This window comes from Canis aureus, chromosome 22 (assembly GCF_053574225.1).
Source record: "Canis aureus isolate CA01 chromosome 22, VMU_Caureus_v.1.0, whole genome shotgun sequence".
NCBI lineage: Eukaryota > Metazoa > Chordata > Mammalia > Carnivora > Canidae > Canis > Canis aureus.
In genome coordinates this window covers 27,425,356-27,444,859 of record NC_135632.1, presented here as the reverse complement: position 1 = coordinate 27,444,859, position 19,504 = coordinate 27,425,356, and the positions used below count along the sequence as shown (strand labels likewise).

The following is a 19,504-nucleotide window of genomic DNA, read 5'->3' as shown; positions in this document are numbered from 1 at the left end:
ATGTGGCTTCACTTACTGATTTGCTGATTAATTTTACACCAGATCAGCTGTGTATGCTACCTACAAATTAGGCAGCTATACGTTTTTCATGGCAGGTAACATGGCAAGATGAAATCAATGACTTTCTATAGAAAGTTAAAAAAATTGCCAGACACAACATACACAGTATATATTTATATCTATGTATATGAGTGGTTTATATTTATATTTATTTATATATACTTCTATTTCCTGAGGTTGAAGTTCATGATGACAGTGATTTATGGTCTACCTGAATATTTTAGTAATTCATTCCACAAAATGTTTAGAAAGAAGGTGCTTAAAACTTTATACTGTACTTTTCAGAAGTTAAATAAATCTGTTGGCCTCCAGTAATTTAGAGTAAGAGCCATCAGTGCATTCTAATTATTGCTATTTGAATTGAGAATCTGACTTCTATAAAATATTTAGACCTAGATTTTTCATTTTCTTTTTTTCCCTCTTCTTGTTGTTTGTAATCAAGAGGTGATATAGAATTTTTTATGATGTGGGATTACTTGTACACTTTGCAAATTATTTTCCAATTTTTTATTCTTTATTCAATATTTAGACCTTTCCCCTCATTGAGTAGTGATAACTATATAGAGCATATTAGTTGATGCATTTTTAAACCATCCTTCTTATAGCAAACTTTAAAAATGATATAATGAAGACAATTCAGGAGTTTTTATTTTTGGAACTTGACAGTTTTAGAATGTTGGTTATTATAGTAGTATATTTGTAGTTTTTGAGTTTTTTTCAAGTTACAAAGACAATGACTAAAAACAGATTAGGCATTTCTTGTCTTTTCAGGAAATTCTAGGATCGCCAAATACTTTGAAAATGATTTGGGTAAAGATAGCAAAACAACTTGATCTAAATACAAGTGCAAATGCTTCCTGTTAAACATTTAGCTGTTTTAATTTTCTTGATTTATGTTAGACACTCATGTGATGCAGAAATTGAGCAGCAGCAAATTTTTGTGCGGTTAGATCATGTGATATTGGTCTTCCTCCAGTGCTGCTTTTGATCTTGGAGGTAATCCCTTGTAATCACAAACTTTAAAGAACCTTAAGATTATACTTTCTAAGCTGATATATTTTGCATTAGTAAAAATATATAGGATTAGAAAAGACACTGTATGAAACTCATGTAGATTTTTTTTTTCTTGTTTACATTTGACTTTGTATTTCATATTTTGAGCTTTGGTTGTTTATATTCCACAGGCTGATAATTTCTTTTTAACTAGTGGTTGTACTATGTGAAAAATTATAGGTTAAACTTGAATGAGCCCCTGTTTTGTTTTGTCTTTTATCTCTTCCAATCTTTTATATTTTGAAAATGAGTGTTATTCCATGATATCAAACTCTCTGTGAATCAGTTATTCCTCATGAGAATAGAAATTGTTACTATAGTTTTTAAGTCAGGATTTATTCATATATCTCTTTGGTGCTCTAGTTTGACCTTTTTGCAGAACTGAAGAGGTTTGTAGGCACAATAGTATCTTCACATTTTACAGCACTATTAAGAACACTGATAGGTTAAAGAAAAGTAATCTAGGTTATATGTGTATATATATCCTCACACACACACACACATATATATATATCTTATATATATATATAAGATTCTATTCATTTATTCATGAGAAACACAGAGAGAGAGTCCGAGGCACAGGCAGAGGGAGAAGCAGGCTCCATGCAGGGAACCTGATGTAGGACTCAATCCTGGGTCTCCAGGATCAGGCCCTGAGCCAAAGGCAGACGTTTAACTGCTGAGCCACCCGGGCTGTCCATATATATTTTTTTACATTCAAGTAGTCCATTAAAAATATTAACACTAGACAAATACAGACTTTTCTAGTTAGTAATGATTGCTTATGTAAAATAAATATCAAATTTCCTAGGTTATTTTTTTGGTGTTTTGCTGAGAAAACATTCCATTTATAAGATACTAAGTAATATTCTGTGTTTTTAGGAAAACCGTAATCTCTCTGTAGAATTTCTTAGAAAGCTTTCATTTGAAACATTGTGGTATTTTTGGTTTTGAATCATAATTATCTTTTATTAAACAGTTACATATGAAATTATTCAGAAATCATTGCAGTATTCAGAAGATCAATGAAAAGTTTCGTGAAAACAAGTATTTTTTATAATTAAGTTGATTATATTAATAAAATTTCAGTGTTTGATAGTAGCGAGGAATTCTTACTATTTTTGGCCATGATAATGATATTGTGGTTATGTAAGGAAGTGTCTCTGGTTTTTGCATTTTCTAAGTAAGTGAGGGTAAAATGACAGGAGGTTTGGGACAGGTAAATAATTATATAATTATATAAATTTTATAAATAGAGCAAAATTTGATACTTTAAGTCTGGGTCATGTGTCTATAGGGGTTCATGATTTTAATTTTACTTCTTTTGTGTAGGTTTATACAATCTTATTATAAACATTAATTAGAATTTACCTGGAACTGGAGGAGGGAGTTACTGTTTAATTGGTATATAGAATTTCTATTTGGGATTATGCAGAAGTTCTACAAATGGATAGTGGTGATGGTGGTACCAATTTGAATGTACTTAATGCTACCAAATTACAATTAAAAGTGGTAAAATGGTAAATTTTGTGTTAACACTTTACCATAATGACAAAATATAAATATGTTATAAAAATAACTCCCAAGAATCATACTCTAGGGAAAACTTTTGGAGGCTTATAGTACTTTTTACCTTTATTTTTCTTTTCTGCTTAACTTTTCTCCTTCAGTTTGGAATGAAACAGGAAGGAAAAAGGAAAAATGCCCATGCTATGTCAGCACTTTCTTACTGGGATTGGGTTCTAGAGTGGTATTCTAATAGCATATTAGTGATTTGTGAGATCAGTTTAGTATGTTGCTTCCAGCATTAAAAGAAATTAGAAAATATCAGGTGCACTGTGTACAGTGAATGTAAATGTGGTTATCATTAAATTTTTCAATTGTATAACATGTATATGTGCATGAGTTGTGGCATAAACTGTATTGTCTCAGTGGAATAGGTATTTTTTAGAAAGGAGTAAAATCAACGTAGAGGATATTGTGACTGCATAGTAACTAGAAGGCAAATGTCAAAGTTTGCACAAAGGGGCTGGGATAATAACTCAGATTTCACCAAAGTTTCAGACCTTAATCAGACAACTAGGAGGAATAATTAACCAAGAAGATCTGACAAGGCTCTTCTATCAGCATATGATGATAAATAATGTACAAAATGAGGGGAGTAGGTTGGATGGTAACTTGGAGAGGTGATCTGATTTTTGAGCTTTTGTATCAATGAGAAATGAATTGGTAATTACAAACTTTTTTAGGTAGACTTCCTTTATCTTTATTTGCAGGTCTTGACACATAGTTGATACTCTTAAGATATACAAGTATTATTTATGTTAAAAACGTGTGAGAATTTGATGATAAACACTATTTAAAATAGTGGCTAGAGATCATGTCATTTTAGGTCCCCCCCCCCCCCCTTTTCTGTAATTCTCTGGTTTATTTTTAGCTTGATCACCCACAGGGAATATTTTTCCAGAGGAAGCAAGGGAGAACCAGATTCTAGAGCCAGATAAGACTGAACTCAAATTTTACTTCTACCAGTTTCTGGTTAAGTTGCTTGGAAAGCTTTTTGAGTTTCTGTTTCCTCACTGTGACATTGCCTTGTAGAGTTTTAAGTAAAATGAGGTAACTTAAATAAAATGACTGGTAGTATGTAGTTGCTTAAGAAATGCTTGTTGTTAATGTCAGGTCAAGTCCCCCTTCTTTCACATATCTCATTTTTCCAAAGTCTGTAATCTTAAATTGATTTTTTCTTTGGTTTGGGGATTATTGTCTAATATTTTTCTATGGTGATCCAGAACAATTTCAATGATTAAGAAATATTCTTATTCACAAAATATAACCAAATAATAGATGTTTTCTGTGCTCTAAAAGTGTTTCATTTCCCAAAATATTTTGTAGATGGTGAGTGGTACTGAATTATTTTATTAGACTAGTTCTATTTAGAGAAGTTCATGTAGTGATTATATGAAAGGGGAGTTGAGAGGTCCTGTAATAATCAGTTGTTAATATTGAACCGTTTACAACTTGTGCTCTTATTATTTGTTTACAGCATTTCTTTTCACTCTAACATTGTATGATCTTTTAGAAAATATGTAAGATTAATGGTTAAAGGTATGTCTTTTAACTGCTTAGTTGGATTTATCTTGAAAAAGTACTGAATTTTGTGTATTTGAATAAGTCACTGACAGGAGGTCTTTAACATTTTTTTTTCCCCTCCGAACAGATGTCTTGGCCTGCAGTGACTCCAACTCCCATAATCCTTCCAATTTTCTCCTCTACCAAATAAGTTTTTAAAAAGTGACATTTTTATTATAAGTGATTGACTTAATTCAGGCAAACATTGCAGCTGAGGAAAGACTTCATTCCAGTGAGGAACGCTTTGGTATGAATGTTAGATTCTTTATTTTTACTTTGAGAATTTAATGCATGGTTCCGTCCTGCCCCTCTCACCCTGTATTCAGAACAATAAGTCTGTGAAATAAGTTTTCTTCAAGATTAAAAGTTTTGATGCTGTAGTATCCTGAGATATTACACTATTTGATACATTTTATTTTATTTTATTTTATTTTATTTTATTTTATTTTTTTTTTTTAAAGATTTTATTTATTTATTCATGATAGTCACACAGAGAGAGACAGAGACACAGGCAGAGGGAGAAGCAGGCTCCATGCTGGGAGCCCGATGTGGGATTCGATCCCGGGTCTCCAGGATCGCGCCCCGGGCCAAAGGCAGGCGCCAAACCGCTGCGCCACCCAGGGATCCCGATACATTTTATTTTAAATGACATTTAAAAATAGAAGCAATCAGGATTCATCCAGAAAACAGTATGTCTTTCAACAGAGGAAAATTAATTCAGATTGGTTGTATAGGTAATTGCTGAGATGCCTATTGGGACTGTGAAACAAACCAGGTATTAATAATACCCAGAGCCTCTCTGATACCCTTAGGGCTTGGGGGAAGATGAGAAAAGCTGGTGTTATCAGAGTTCAGAAGCCAAGGCTGTGTGGGGGAGCTACAGCCATAACTGGGGCTTCATGATAGGAACTGGTATGTCAAGGGGGACTGTCTAGAGGGAATTGGAGTTATGTAAGGCACAAAATGTCTGCCAAGGATGTGTCAGCGAGTGGGGGAAATGGAGGAGAAATACTCTGGCTTCTTCCTCTTTTGCCCTCTATCACTCATTAGTCACTTCTCACTGGCCAGATTTCCCTGGAACTAGAGGGAAAATGGAGTTGCCTGTGATAAAGAGCAGTACAGGCTTACCTGGAGAATGGATCTGAAAGCCTTTGTTACATTGCTAGTATATGATATTCATCAACACCCCTGTGTTCCTGGATAGTATTAGCTATTAAGAAGACCTCGGTAAATAACAACAAAAACTAGTCAACAAACAAAAAATACCTAACAAAAAAAAAATCCTCTGTTCTTTTCTTTTTCTTTTACTTTTTTTTATTTTTTTACACACAGTAGAAAGAAATAATTCCTTGAAAACCAGTACTATGGTTAGTGTATGCGTTCAGCAAAAGCATTTACTGAGTGGCACTATTTAGGTAAATAAGTTACAAAGTGGAAATCATTTGGTTCTTGGTTTTGTGGTTTTCATAGTCTACTGGAAGAAACTTTTTAAAATTTATTTTTAAAAGACTTCATTTATTTTAGACAGTGTACGTGCAAGTGGGGGGTGGGGAACGGGTGGATGGAGAAAGAGAGAGGGAGGGAGAGAGAATCTCAAGCAGACTGCACGCTGAGCACAGAGCTCAATGAAGAGCTCAGTCCCACAATGCTGAGATCATGACCTGAGCTGAAACTAGTTTTCAGCTGAACTCTCATTGAACTGCAGTCACTTGCCTAACCAACTGAGCCACGCAGGCATCCCTGGAAGAAACTCTTTTTAAAAGGATAATTTTTAAATTTCAGTAGAATGTGTGACAAGTTAGAGATAGGGGACATATTTTTTGTAGGAGCTCAAGGGAGGAGCTGTTAACGTAGTCTTGTAGTTTTTGGAGTGTTCTCAGAAGTTGGGAAACTGGAGTTGAGCTTTAAAGGACTAGTAAGAACTGGTAAAGGGAGGTGGAAGGGAAGCTGCTGGAAGGAAGAGAAGCTTCAACAAAGGCTTGGAAACTTAGAAGAGCTTAAGGCACATGCAAGAAATTTCAGTCACTGTTGCTAGAGCTTCACATTTTAATTCATAAAATAGACCTGGGAAGCCAGGGAGAGGCCAGGATATTTTTATTCTCAAGCTGATAGGGGGCTTTTGGAGGTGTAGTAAAGTGGCCTGATTAACTTTGTTGTAGCTGTACTTATCCTATTAGGGTGAAAGATGGGTTCAGGCAGGTGCCATCTAAAGGTGGGAGACCTATTAGAAGGAATATTATGCTGATCCAGGCAATAGAGGTGTACTGTACATAAACTCTTCAAAGGTGACCTCATGTCTTAGTCATTCACTTCATCTAAGTGCCTGCTGGTACCAAGCTTCTCAGTCCATGCTTCACTTTGATATACCCTCCTTTGATGTTTGAAAATTCAAAATAAATCCTATAACTTTAAAAATAAATAAATGTTCATCCATTTGTCATTTTGATTTCAAATTACATATGCCTCTTTGGATATTTGTTATTTGTTCTTTTTGAGAACCCTAGAGTTAGAAACAGGAATAAGTCACAGACTGTCATTTAGAAGTAGGCATAGGATACACTTACTAATCATACTCTAGTATGGTTTGGAGTGCTGGAAGGGTGCCTTGTTCTCCTAGAGCCAGGTTATTCTGTTACTGAAGTGTTATGGGATGCAGCAATTTCCTGTAGAAATTTCCTTGAAACAAATTTCCTGTATTCCCTAATGTAGTTTCTGATATTGAAGAGTGACAGATTTGCAGTGTGACATTTAATTTTAGTAAATATATATTTTAAAATACCAAAATCCTGCACTTGAATATGATCCACTTTACACATTGATTTTAATGTATATTCTGTAATTCTGATAGTGAATGTGAGATAGATGTTATTATTAGTGCTATTTTCTTTCTTTTTACACTCTGGTTGTCTTAAACTCTAGTTGGACTGCTACTATGTAATAATAGATGAGCAAGACAGTTTTTGTTATCATGAGGCCTATAATCTAATGGTGGGGAGTCAGCAGACATTAATTCATTATACAAGACTTGAGAAATAAATAGAATTCCAGATACTATATTGAGGGAATTAAGAGAAAGAAGTGGCTTTCTTGTGGATTCTTTGGAATTTTGTTACATATACAGGATCATTTCACTTGTGAATAGAGATAGTTTTACTTTTTCTCTCCCAATTTGGATGCCTTTTATTTTTTTAAATCTTGTCTAATTGCTCTGGCCAGAACTTCCAGTACATTGTTGAATTGCAGTAGTAAAAATGGACATCCTAATCTTCTTGATCTTAAGGGGAAATATTTCAGTCTTTCACCATGAGTATGCTATTAGCTGTGGATTTTTCATAAGTGCCTTTTATCCTGTTGAGGAAGTTCCCTTAATTCCTAATTTTCTAAATGTTTTTATAGTGAAAGGGTGGTTTGGATTTTGCTAAATATGTTTTCTGCATCGTTTGATATGATCATGTGCTTCCTCCCCCCCTTTATTCTATTAATGTGTATCATATTACATGTGATATTGGTGTTGTATTGAATCATTCTTGAATTCCTAGGATCAATTCCACTTGGTCATAATGTATAGTCCTTTTAATATGCTGCTGGATTTGTTTTGCTAGAACTTTGTTGGACATTTCTGATTTTTATTAAGAGCATATTGATCTGTAGTTTTCTTTTCATGTGAAGCTTTAGTCTGTCCTTGGTCTCAGGTGATGCTGGCTTCATAGAAGGAGTTGGGAAGTATTCCTGTCTCAATTTTTTGTAAGAGTTTGAAAAGAATTGGTGTTAATTCCTTAAATATTTGGTATAATTCACTGGTGAAGCCATCTGATCCTGGACTTTTCTTTGTTGGTAGGTTTTTGATTGTTGATTCAGTCTCTAGTAGTTTAGGTAGGTCACTGAGATTTTTCTATTTCTTCTTGAGTCAGTTATAATAATTTAGGTGTTTCTAGAACTTTGTCCACTCCTCTAGGTTATCTAATTTGTTGGCTTAAAATTGTTCACATTATTTTCTTATGATCCTTTTACTTCTCTAAAGTCTCTGGTAATGTTTCAACTTTCATCTGTGATTTTAGTTATTTTTTTTCTAGCTAAAGTTTTGTTAATTTCATCAGTCTTCTCAAAGAACAGCTTTTGGTTTTGTTGATTCTTTTGTGTTTATCTATGATCTTTTATTATTTTCTTCCTTCTGATAGCTTTGGGATTAATTTGCTCTTCTTTTTTTCAGTCCTCAAGGCATAAAGTTAGGTTTGTCGATTTGAGCTTTTTCTTCTTCATGTAGGCATTTAGTTATAAACATGCATCTGAGCATGACCTCACTGCATCCTGTAAGTTTTGATATGTTGTGTATTTGTTTCCATTCATTTCTAATTTCTGATTTCTCTTGTAATTTCTTCTTTTACAAATTAGTTGTTTAGGACTATTAGTTTCCATATATTTGTGAAATTTCCTTCTGTAGTTGATGTCTAGCTTTGTTTTATTTTGGTCAGAAAAGATACTTTGTATGATTTCAATCTTTTTAAGTTATTGATACTTGTTTTGTGGTGTGACATATGGTCTTCTCTGGAGAATGTTTCCATATGCACATGGGATGAATATATTCGGCTCTTCTGTAGACTGTTCTATATATAGCCTATCAGGTCTAGTTGGTATATAGTAATATGTTCTCTATTTTCTTATTGATCTTCTTGCCAGAAGTTTTATCCATTATGGAAAGTAGAGGATTGAAACCTTCACTATTATCGTAGAACTGTTTATTCTTCAGTACTGTTGGATGTTTTTCATTTACTTCAAAAATAATTACAGATAGGGGATCCCTGGGTGGCTCAGCAGTTTCTTGCCTGCCTTTGGCCCAGGGCGCTATCTTGGAGTCCCGGGATCGAGTCCTGGGTCGGGCTCCGGGCATGGAGCCTGCTTCTCCCTCTCCTCTGCCTGTGTCTCTGCCTCTCTCTCTCTCTCTCTCTCTCTCTCTATGTCTATCATAAATAAATAAAAATAAAAATAAATAATTACAGATAAAGAAGCACTTGATTCTGCCATTTTGTTATGTGTTTCCTGTATGTCTTACTCCTTTTTTTGCCCCTCCATTACTGTCCTTTTTTGTATATTTAATCGATTTTTGTAGTGAATCAGTTTGATTCTTTCCTCATTTCCTTTTGTGTATATTTTTAGGTATTTCTTTGTGGTTACTAGTAAGATGACTACTAATGTACTAAATTTATAACCAGGTAGGTCAAATTGATACCAGCTTAACTGTAATAGTACACAAATCTCTATTTTTAACACCTTCATTCTCTCACCCTTTATGTTGTCTTTGTCATAGATTATATCTTTATATATTGCATGATAAAACCATAGAATTATAATTTTTAAAACTGTATTTTTTTTAATACTTTATTTATGAGAGACCCACACAGAGAGAGGCAGAGACATAGGCAGAGGGAGGAAGCAGGCTCCATGCAGGTAACCTGATCCCGGACTTGAACTGGATCCCGGATCCTGGGATCATGCCCTGAGCCGAAGGCAGAGACTCAACTGCTGAGCCACCTAGGCATCCCCCAAAATGTAATTTTCTTAAAAAAAAAAAAATGTGGCAACAAGTAAAAAGTACAGTTATAGTGGCCTTTATATTTGTGCATATGTTTACCTTCCTTGGATATATTTATTCATATGACAATGAGTCACTTTATAGTGCTTTTCATTTAGACTAAGGGACTTCCTTTAGCATTACTTGTAGGATGGGTCTAGTGGTAGTGAACTGTTTTTTTTTTTTTTTTTAAAGTAGGCTCTACTTCCGACATGGAGTCCATCATGGGGCTTGAATTATGACCCTGAGATCAAGACCTGAGCTGATATCAAGAGTCAAGTGCTTAACTGACTGAACCACCCAGATGCCTCTATCTGGGAATGCCTTAATTTTGCTCTTATTTTTGAAGGATGGTTTTCCTAGATACAAAATTCTTGCTTGACAGTTGTATTAGGCAGGGTTTTCTAGAGAAGCAGAACCAATAATAGAGTATGTGTGTACATACAGGCACACACACATTTATTTAGACATTTATTAAGGAATTGGCTCAGGTGATTTTGAAGGCTGAGACATCCCAAGATCTGTAGTGATAAGTTGAAGACCTAAGAGAGCCAGTGGTGTCATTCCAGTCAGAGTCTGAAGGCCTGAGAACCAGGATTGCTTATGGTATAAGTTTTAGTATAAAAGTTGGTAAGCTCCAGATCTAGGGAGAGCCAGTATTTCAGTTCAACTCCAAAGGCAGGAAAAGACTGTAGGCCTGTCAAAGCAGTCAGGCAGGAGGAGTTCATTCTTATTTAGCCTCCTTGTTTTGTGTTGTTCTTTGATTATCTGGATGAGGGTTACCCATATTGTAGAGGGCAATCTACTCAGTTTGCCAGTTCAAATGTTAATTCAGCCAGAAACACCCACACAGACACATCTGGAATAATGTTTGAGCAAATGTCTAGTCATTCTGTGTCTCAGTCAAGTTGAAACATAAAATGAACCATCTCAAGGTTTCTTCTTTCCGTACCTAAACTTGTTATCCCTGCCTTCTGCCCTCCATGATTTCTTTATTTTTTTTTAATTTTTATTTATTTATTTATCTATTTATTTATCTATTTATTTATCTATTTATTTATTTATTTAATGATAGGCACACAGTGAGAGAGAGAGAGAGAGAGAGAGAGAGAGGCAGAGACATAGGCAGAGGGAGAAGCAGGCTCCATGCACTGGGAGCCCGACGTGGGACTCGATCCCGGGTCTCCAGGATCGAGCCCTGGGCCAAAGGCAGGCGCCAAACCACTGCACCACCCAGGGATCCCCCTCCATGATTTCTGATGAGAAATTAGCCTTCTGCCCTCCATGATTTCTGATGAGAAATTAGCTGTTACTCTTATTGACGCTTCCCGGTACATGAGGAATCACTTCTATCATGCTGCTTTCAAGATACTCTTTTTGTCTTTGGGCTTCAGTAGTTTTGTTAGAGTGGGTCTCTGAATTTATTTTACTTAGCATTCATCAAGCTTCTTGGATTTGTAGATTCATCAATTTCATCTAATTTGGGAATATTTTTGTCTTCTTTAAATATTCTCTTCATTTCTTTTTCCTCCCCTTGGTACTCCCATTGTATCTGTGTTGGTCAGCTTCATGTCTCTCTGGGTGTCTTAGGTTCTGTTCACTTTTCTTCATTCTTTTATCTCTCAGATTCAGTAACTACAAATATCCTACATTCAGGTTAACTGATTCTTTGCCTCATTGCTGAAATTGCTGTTGGGTCAGTGTAGTGATTTTGTTTTTCATTGTAGTTACTGTGCTTTTCAGTTTCAGCATTTCTGTTTAGTTCCTTTTTGTAATTGCTGTTTTATAATTGATACTCTAATTTTGTTCATATGTGTTTTTTTCTGAGTTTTTATTTTTTATGTTTTCTTTAAACTTGAGCATATTTAAGACTAGTTTTAAGGCCTTCAGTAAGTATGATGTCTGGATTTCCTCAGGGACATTCTTATCAATTAATTTCCTTCCTTTGGAGGGGCCATACTTTCCTGTTTCTTTCTATGTTTTGTGATTTTTTTTTTTTTTTTTGGAACAACTGGGCATATAAATATAATGTGATAACTCTGTAAATCGTGTCTCCCCTTTCTTCAAGGTTTGATTTTCTTTTTTTTTTTGTTTGTGAGGCTCCAGTAGTCCATTTTGCTTAGTGATTTTTCTCAAATCTTTTTTATTTATTTATTTTTTTGCAAAGACTTTATTTCTTGTCATATATTCTCAGTAAATTCTATGTTCCCCAGTTTGTGTTCAGCCAGTGTTTTGACAGAGACTGCCCTGAATGCCAGAAACTATAACAAAAATCAAAAAATTCTAAACAAATAGAAGAATACCTGTCCCAGGGTCTATAGATTATTAGGACAGTCCTTCATTTAGCCAGGCTTGCTCTGAGCCCAGTGGTCAGTCCAAGGTGGAAGCTTAGAGATCTCTCAGGTCTTTTCTGACCTAACATTTTGTTGTGGGCATACATGTTGTCTTCACAGGTCCATTTATACTCTTAATTCCTCAAAGGAATTCTCTCTAGCTTTTGCTCCTGTGACTTAGGTAATTGATTGTATGTTTAAATAGTAATCTTTTGTTCCATGCATCTTTAGGTGGTTTTGTCTGCTGTGTTTTCAAATGACTACTACCTTTTTTGCTTGAGTTGTGAGTTAGGCGAAACAGAGATGAGCAGATTGCGTAAGTCCTTCAGGTAGTCTCCAGACAGATGAGAACAGATAGTCACACAAATTTGTGACTCTCTTTTAAAAGTTTTTTGCTGTCTCTGGGACCTGAGTTCCATACTGGGACATAGATTAAGGTTGCTGCCATGCCAGGTTTTGAAATTGTCTTTTTCTTGATTAGTCATTTGCTTGGTTGTTGTAAACCTTTCCCTGTTCTCCAGTTTTAACAAAGCTAGTTTTGACAGCTGAGAGAACTTGAAGTTCCCTACTTTGCCATTTTGCTGACTTTATTTATTTTTTTATTTTTATTTTTTTAAATTTTATTTATTTATGATAGTCACAGAGAGAGAGAGAGAGAGAGGCAGAGACACAGGCAGAGGGAGAAGCAGGCTCCATGCACCGGGAGCCCGACGTGGGATTCGATCCCGGGTCTCCAGGATCGCGCCCTAGGCCAAAGGCAGGCGCCAAACCGCTGCGCCACCTAGGGATCCCGCTGACTTTATTTTTCATTGTGGTTTGACTTGTATTTTTCTGATGACTAATTATGTGCATCTTTTTAGGTGTTTATTGGGCATTTGTATATATTCTTTGGAGATTTGTTTATTTAGATCCTTTGCCCAGTTTTTAATTGGGTTGCCTTTCTATTATGAATTTTGAGGTTCTTCATATATTTTAGATACAAGTCCCTTATTATATAAATGATTTAGAAACATTTTCTCTTATTCTGTGGATTATTTTTTCACTTTGTTCAAGTGTTGAGCTGTACTTTGAAGCCCAAAATTTAAAATTTTAGTCCTGTTTATCTATTTTTTTCTTTTGTTATTTGTGCTTTTGGTATCATAGCTCCAAAGTATACTTAAGGGGCAGGCGGAGAAAAATGAGATAGTAAACTGCTGCTATCTGCTATAAGAATGACCTCTGGGTATTTGCATGTTTGACTTTTGAATGCTGATTGTAGGAGTCAGTGAGTTGTGTGGAATTATGGTTAGGTTTCTCGCAGTTACAATCCATTTTACTTATCATTGCTTTCCCTTGGTAGTTGTTATAGATGTTTTCTGTGGTATCTGCTCATCCTAGGCCCTGTCTGAGAATTGATGCCTCTGCTTCAAGAATAGGCCTCTGTAGCCATGTTTGTAAAGTAGGACCCTCATATTCCCAGTACATATAGCTGTTGGGACCATAGGTAGACCCCTATGCTAAACTGGGCTAAGCAGTTTTTCAGTAATTTGAAATTGTTGGAAGGAAAAGATTCAAGTTAGATTCTATTGGGATTTTCTCCTAGAAAAATGTGTATTACTGAGGCATGGACACCATGACTAGACTAGCCTGTGGTCATAGAGAAACAGTGAAGGAGACTGGTGTGCAGAGACCAAAATGAAGTCCACTGCCAGAGACAAACTGTCTATTACCTTTGAGAGATAGTTTTGTTCCGGAGGGTTAGAATAGCTTTAATTCTTAGCAGCTTTGTATGTAGTACCCAAATTCCAGCTCCCACTATAATTCCTACCTATCAGTTCTGTGAGATACTTTTCTTTTTAATGTAAGTTTTCTTAGGGGGCTAAGTTCCTTTGTATAGGTTTCTATTGTTTCCATCCAGAAAACCTTGCCTAAGAGAGTGGCATGTTAGGATGGAAATATCCACTAAGCAAACAAAAGGAGTGAGGAGACTTTCTGTGAGATGTTTAAATACTTTTAACTTGTAATGCTGGGCAGTAACAGAGTGGTGATGATTATTTTTAACGTGGATTTGAGTGCTTACCTGTGATTGAAATTTAATTAGGCATGTGTTTTACATTGCTTATGTTTTTTGGTGTACTGACTTTTTAATTTAAATAAGTTTTCTTTGAATATAATAAAGTGAAAATAATTTAGCATTATCTGTAAAACTGAACATGTGTGTAACCTGTGACACAGTTTCACTTCTAATTATGTAAGAAAAATTCTTGAATGTATGCACCAGGAGATGTGTTCAAGAATGATTTGTTAGAAGCATTATTTTTAATAGCCAGAACTTAGAAATACTCAAATATACATGCAGGAGAAAGGATGAAGTTGTGGCATATGTTAAAGTTTTTATATAGTCCTATATTGAAGTGTTATAGAGTACTGCAAATGAATGACCTGTAACCACATATATCCGCACTGTCTTAGAAACATATAATATTGGTGAAAATAATGTGTCTTCACTGAAAAAACACACATACAGGCATACCTTGGAGATACTGCTTGGTTGGTTCCAGATCTCTTTAATAAATAGATATTGCAAGATAACAAATCAGATGAATTTTTTGATTTCTCAGTGCATATAAAAGTTATGTTTATGCTGTATTATCATCTATTAAGTGTGCAACAGCATGCCTAAAAACAATGTACATACCTTAATTAGAACATACTTCATTGCTGAAAATTTTCAACCATCATCTGAGCTTTCAGTGAGTCATAATCACTTATCACAGATCACCATAATAAATATAATAATGAAAAAAGTTTGAAATATTGTGAGAATTACCAGTGTGAGACAGAGACACAGTTTGAGCAGCTGTTGGGAAAATGGCGCTGATAAACTTGCTTGATGCAAGGTTGCCACAAACCTTCAGTTTGTTTAAAAAAAGGAGGGGGGGCAATATCTGTGAAATGCAATAAAATGAAGTACTATAAAATAAGGTATTCCTTGTAGTATGATTCTAAGTTTAATGGGAAAGTTGAAAACAAGTTAAAAACTAAACATATTGTTTAATTATACAAAAACAGGGTAAAACGTTAAGGAAAAGTAAGAGATAGGATTAAGACAAAAATTAGGATAGTAATTTCCTATGTGGGTTGTGGGGCAGGTTAGAAAATTAGGGATGAACACATTAGGAACTTAAAGATAATGTTCATATTCTACTTTCTAGGCCAGAGATGAGTTTATCATATTTACTTTATTATTGGGCTTTATGATATGGATTACATGTATTCTTTTTTTTTTTTTTTTTAAGATTTTATTTATTCATGAGAGACACAGAGAGGCAGAGACACAGGCAGAGGGAGAAGCAGGCTCCATGCAGGGAGCCCGATGTGGGACTCGATTCCGGGTCTCCAGGATCACAACCTGGGCTGAAGGCAGCGCTAGACCGCTGAGCCACCCGGGCTGCCCCTGATTACATGTATTCTTATCAGATTCTCTACACATACCAAATACCTCATCATGGAAAGTTAAAAATTTCTATAAATATGTTTGGTATAAAGATTTTTTTTTTTTTTTACAAAAAAATAAACTTCATAAGAACAAAGCATTTCTAAAACTGAAATAATTACTAGCCTTTTAAAATCCAGTGTTCTGGGGCAGCCCAGGTGGCTCAGTGGTTGAGCGCTGCCTTCAGCCCAGGGCCTGATCCTGGAGACCGGGGATCGAGTCCCATGTCAGGCTCTCTACACGGAGCCTGCTTCTCCCTCTGCCTGTGTCTCTGCCTCTCTCTCTTTTCCTCTGTGTCTCTCATGAATAAATAAACAAAATCTTTAAAAAAAAAATAAAATCAAGTGTTTTCTCCACACTTCACTGTTTATTTGCCTCATACATAACCTTCTCGGGCCCCAAATCTCAAGGTTTGCTTTTGACTTCTTCATCCTCAGATTAATTTAATAATTTAATTTACAGGTATCCAAGTGCTACAGGTATTGTAATAAACAAAGCTTATAATGAGCACTTTCTGAAAATAAATGAACGAAGCTGTCTTTATCTTTTCCTTTCTCAAAGCATCAAGTCATTCAACAAGTTCTTTCTATTCATATCAATATGCCTAGGTGAATCTGTGTTTTCTGTTTATAGAGTGTCTGGATTTCGAGTCCTTAACATGCTTGTAGTGTTTCCTGACTGGCTTTCCTGTCTGTATTCTTCCCACTTCTTAGTTCATTCTTCTTCCCTTTTTTTTTTTTTTAATATTTATTTATTTATATAAGAGAAAGAGCGTGTGTGCTAACAGGCAGGGATGTGTGAACACCAGGAGGGAGGGGCAGAAGGAGAGGAAGAGAGAATCCCAAGCAGATTCTCTGCTGAGCAAACATAGAGCCCAATGTGGGGGTGGATCCCATGACCCTGAGTCAGGCACCCAACTGACTGAGCTACCCAGATGCCTCGTAGTTCATCCTTTTTACTGAGACTAGATTAATCTTCCTAAAACATTGATTGATCATTTTACAAATTTCCTCAGAAACCTTTAATAATAAAATCTTTAGGTACATGTTCTTTAGGTAGGGTACCAGTCTTCTACAAACTGGCTTTTACCAAGGGTCCACACTCCTATTTGAAAGTGGGAGGTTGGAGGGAGGCACACAGACAAACCGACATACCTCTCTGACTGGCTGCTTAGCCTTGGGGAATGAGGGTGAGAGGTGTGGAGGTAGCCTGCCTAATGTTCTTACTTCGCACTGCTGATAGCCTTCAGACTCCCTCTAGTTTCAAATAGAGCTTTTTTGTATTTGGACCATTCTCAGAGAAACTCTTGTATTTTGCAGGAAATGTGGTTTTTGTTGTTTGTGCTCCAGTTAAGATTTTGTTTTCAGTCTTTCTGGTAGTCTTCATAGTTTCCAGTCTACCTTCTGGTTTTTCAGTCTGGTCAGTGTTGGAATCATCCATGGAATTATCATTGTGCCACCTGATACAGGTTCTTTTGTGCCAGTAACAGAAATTCATACAAGACTGCTTAGCCCAAAATAGAATTATATTTAAAAACAACAAAGGTATTTCATAGAACTGATGAGTGAGAATTACAATTGATCTTTTCAGGAAGTTGAAAATCAGGAAACTATGTATTTCAGATCTAATTTTTGTAGATTTGGTATGAAATGAGGAGGCTACGATGTATGTTTAGTCCACTATCCTGATTCAATCTAATTTCCAGTTTTAGAGTCAGTTTGCTGAGTAGATTCCTTTATAGATAGGGAGTTTGGTAAAAGGTATTTCCATCAAGAATGTCCAGTTGTGTATCTCTAGCCTACTTTATATGTAGAAGTGACCAGTTTAGAGGTATTTAAATAGGAACCTTCCACAGGTGAGGACATTAGTTGAAATACTTAAAGTAAGATATTTAAAACTCTGTATGGTATTGAAAGTTTTAAGAAGTGTGTATACCAAGGATAATAATTTTGAAGCTTCTAGGAAAACTAAGTTTTATAAAGTTAGAATTATTCAGTATACTAATCAATGTCAAGAAAAATGGAGAGAAGTTTACCTATTTTAAGGTATTAATTGTTTAGTTTATGTGTGTTGTTGTGGGGAAGCTATATTAACAGCCATTAACCCCTAAATTTGTGCTTAATTCACAAAAGTAAAAGCCATCAAAAAGAACTCCCAACTGGACAGTATTATGCTGAGTGAAGTAAATCAGTTGGAGAAGGACAATCATTATATATGGTTTCACTCATATGGGGAATATAAAAAAGAGTGAAAAGGATTATAGGGAAAAGGAGAGAAAATGAGTAGGAAAAATCAGAGAGGGTGACAAAATTGAGAGACTCCCAACTCTGGGAAATGAACAAAGGGTAATAATGGAAGGGAGAGGTGGGCGGGGGAATGGGGTGATGGGTGATGGGCACTGAGGGGGGCACTTGACGGGATGAGCACTGGGTATTATACTGTATGTTGGCATATTGAAGTCCAATAAAAAAAAATATATATATATATATATATACACACACGAACTCCCAACAACTGTTTACCTGGTTTTTGTGTATCAGAATATATAGAAATAATTGGGCTTACAGCAGAAACATGAAATATTTCTATTTGGACATTTTGTTGCCTTGAATTTTTTTGTTGTATATAGTATTTGATTATAGTAGTTTAATCTTTTCAGTAACTATTCAGGAAATTAAATTTAGGTATCTAAGTGATACTAGGACCTTTACCCATAAAATGTACTTTAAAATCTGAATTCACATTTTCTGAATAAGTTAACTGTGAAAATTATTGTGAATGTTACTGGAGAGAGAAAAATGGATATAATGTCCTATCCAATGTATTTTTTTGGAACATAAGACTCAGTTTTCATATGTGATAAAAATATGTTGACAGTAAAATGGAGATAGTGCATGACCTGTAATTTTTTTCTTAGTGTTATAAAAATAAGTGTTTAAAATACAGTGTAATTAAAAGTTATAATAACTATTCATGATACCTTTGATTTAAATTATGTCAAATTAGATAACTTAGATTAAAATTGCATTTATAATTATATGGAAGTTTATAATTTTTAAACAAAAAGCATTTACCAAAAATTATCCCAAAGTTTAGAAAACCCACTAATTTAAATTTAAAAACTTAAAATAACCTTTAATGATTTTTATTTCTTTGTTAGAGAACTTAAAAGCAAAAGTAATAACCCATATTTCTTTACATGTAAATGGCAATCAAAAGGTGACTGAAAATTAATGACTTTATTTTAAAAAAATACAGTTCTTAAAATTTTAGATTAGATTTTTTTTTTGTTAAAGGATTAGGACAAATGATAAGAATGGCGTACTCATAAAATTCATAAAGATGATTTAAATTCAGAATATTTAATTTAAGATAATTTAAGCTCAAATGTATAATTATGAATAGTTATGGCTCCTAACTATATAGAATTTGAAATAAGTCCTATAACCTCTTTAGATAATTTTCGTAATTAGGTGAGAACAAGGCATGAACTATCTCCTCCATTTCATTTTCTTGCTAATATTTGCAATTTAATACTAGAGTTACTCCTTAATTGCTGAAAGAGTTGTCTATAACATGGTTACCAATTATTTTTCTATAATACATTGTATAATTTTAAATGGTTACCAATTTTTCTATAATACAATGTATGATTTTAAAGATTTTATTCATGAAATGAGTTGGTTAAAAAGTTGTAAAAGAACAGTTTACTAATGGTGTGTGTATGTGTAAAGGTAGAGTTAATTCTTTGGTAGATTCAGTGTTTATGGAAAAGAATAGCTGATTAAACCTAGACATTTATTAGAATTAGCTTTCCTTCATGCATAACATCTATGACCCTCTAACAAAGGAGTGACGTTTTAGTTTGAGCAAAAAGGGTGAGAC

The 19,504-nt window shown here is 34.8% G+C and overlaps 1 protein-coding gene across 12 annotated transcripts in view; it reads left to right on the top strand.

Annotated features, from left to right (window-relative positions):
• Positions 1 to 19,504, top strand: part of TBC1D5 (TBC1 domain family member 5) — a 544,964-nt gene that overhangs the window by 13,442 nt on the left and 512,018 nt on the right. For 2 of the 12 annotated variants that reach the window (XM_077865310.1, XM_077865308.1), the window contains exon 2: positions 4,331 to 4,489. The exons of the other annotated variants lie outside the window; for them this stretch is intronic. The gene's annotated coding sequence lies outside the window, so the exon portion shown is untranslated. The remainder of the gene's footprint in view (positions 1 to 4,330; positions 4,490 to 19,504) is intronic. 12 annotated transcript variants of the gene reach the window in all.